The sequence below is a fragment of the Lepidochelys olivacea genome, assembly GCF_965140295.1.
Source record: "Lepidochelys olivacea isolate rLepOli2 genome assembly, chromosome: 1".
Classification (NCBI taxonomy): Eukaryota; Metazoa; Chordata; order Testudines; family Cheloniidae; genus Lepidochelys; species Lepidochelys olivacea.
Genome location: NC_140411.1, coordinates 238998291 through 239000870, shown reverse-complemented (window position 1 = coordinate 239000870; position 2580 = coordinate 238998291).

Sequence of the window (2580 nt, the reverse complement as noted above, 5' to 3'; positions counted from 1 at the left end):
GCAAACAGTTCTAGGCTATTGGGGCTACAGACATAAAAGAGGGCAGAGATAAAAGTCAAGTGCATCAAGAAAGCTGGAAAAATGGAGAGGGAAACATATGAAATGTCCACTGGCCAGCGAGCTCCTACTCTGATCTGATGCTATAATATACACTATACACATCAGTTCTGCCAGTGCAGTATTGATCTGTGGAGCCAGCTGGGCCTACGGGAGGTGAGGTCTTTAAAAACATTAATTTATGCTGTAAAAAACTAAACAGGGGTCTGAGACAAAATCCTGTCTTCAAATGGCCCGTAAACTTTCAAGAGTTCATAGTCCAGATTCATTTTTTTAAAACTTAGCCTATCTCCACTAAAAACTTAAGTTTGGCAGTTATTGGGAGGGATGAAAGCATGTGGTCAACTAATTCATAAGTAGATCTAGTCAGAAAATAGAATTTCTATTCTGTGGGAAATTCTAACATTTTGAAACTGGAAAGAAAAGTTGAATTTTTCCACAAAATAGCATAGAAAACTTTGAATTCAGAAACATCAAATAGTTTCATTTCAATAATGTCAAAACATTTTAAAATAACACACAATATTAAATATATATAATGTTTAATAGTATATTAAAATATTAATTTACTATCATATAAAAGTCAAATCAAAATGAAATGATAATGTTTGTTTCTACTTTATTGAAATGAAACAAGAAAGTCAAAATGATTTGTTTAGACTTTCTTCCATTGAAAACAAGCAACATTGACATATTCCTTCAAACTGTTTTGATTTTTGACAAGACTGCATTTCTTCAATGGAAGATTGTTCCATCAAAAATCCTTTGACCAGCTCTCCTTCTAAGCTTATCATGGCCTGTCTGTGAAGGAGAAAGAATGGAAGGAGGCTCAGTTCACTCATAGTAATCTTGTGTTACAGGTGGCCAATGATACATGCCTGTACATCTGATATCAGAATGCTGTCCTTAGCCTCTAAACAGTCTTGAATGCCTAGGCAAATACATTAAAACAAAACAACAAGGTAGGTTTGCACTGACTTTTGTCTGCACATATTCTCCAGCTTCACCCACCAGCTCTCTACTCCCTAAATGTTGACGGGCACTATTATCATGCATGCCTTCTATTACATTTTCAAAAGGTTTGTTCTGCCAACCTGCATGAAATTCATTTCCTTTTGCGCTGTAAATGGCCTTGTATTTGAATATCTTATCAAATAATTCTTTGGTTTATATATATATATGAAGAATATATATTCTTTGGTTTATATATATATATATATATATATATATGGAAATATATATATTTCCTGCCTTTTATTTATTGTCTTATTACATTTCTAACTGTTGATGTTTATTTTTTGACATTCGATGAATTTGCTCTGGCTCTGCCCTTTTTATGCTGGCTGATGTTTTATAACCTATTGATTCCCAATATTTTAAACTGACCCACAGCTGATATGAGGATCTCACTGGGAAGTGAGATGTAAACATCTCACTATGAATAGCAGATAAACGGAATAATAAAGGTTGTCAAAAACTGAGAAATGAAGCACATCTGGTTCTCGTTTGCTCTCGAGGATATATGGCTCAGAATTAAGAAATTTCAGAATGCAAGGCAAGTAATTCTGGACCTTCAATTTCCTACTTTAGTCTATTTTATTGGTTAAGAAAATAAATTTTAAAAAATCTGCACTGTACAGGTTTATAACTTTACCAACAAAATTGCACAAAGAATCTCGGTGCTGATTTTTTTCTACAATTTTTTCATGTAATCCCTTTTTAGATAATCCATGTTCTAATGAGCACATAAACGAAGGAGACTTAACTTTCTTTCCTTATTGTATTTGATCCTGATGACTAATTAGATACTTAGTATGTGCAGACAGAGCTACTGGCACAGATTTTTATTGGTTCTGCTCATAACTTTCTGCTCTATTATAATAGGCCTTTTGTTTTTGTTTGCATCTCTGCTTTTGAGGTACATCTATTTCCTATTGTGCTTAGTTCCTTTTGGTATTTACTACAGTAACATTACTCATGAACTTATCTGGTATTTAATTTTGATGTAATTCCAATATATATTATCCTGAATTAAAATACTTATTTCATAGACAGTGAAGAATTATTTACTGATTATACCACGTGTGTGTGTGTGACAGAGAGTGTGCAGGTAGATATGTATACATTAAAGGTGACAAGTAATTTAAATCTGCACATTTTGCATTATTCAGTAGTTGGTTGCCAGCTGCTTTTCTTTTGTATTTTTGTGATTAATTTCATTGTCGGTAGATTTTATGTTTCCAGAGAATCTTTCACAGAACCTACACAGGACCCAATGAAGGGAATATGAATACCAAGTTGTCATTGGTGTTCTATTCTAGCCTGATCTGCAGCACTAAAGTTCAACAGTCAGAGTTATAGGACAATGAGAGAGGAAGAGAAAAATGAACTGTAGCATTGTTTTAAAGACATATTTTATTGACTTTCATCATGTAATTAAAAAGAAAGAGACACATTTATTTCTGCTGAAAAAGTTTCCCTGCTTTGAGAAAAAAAGGGCAAGTTAAGGGAATGCTCTGTCTG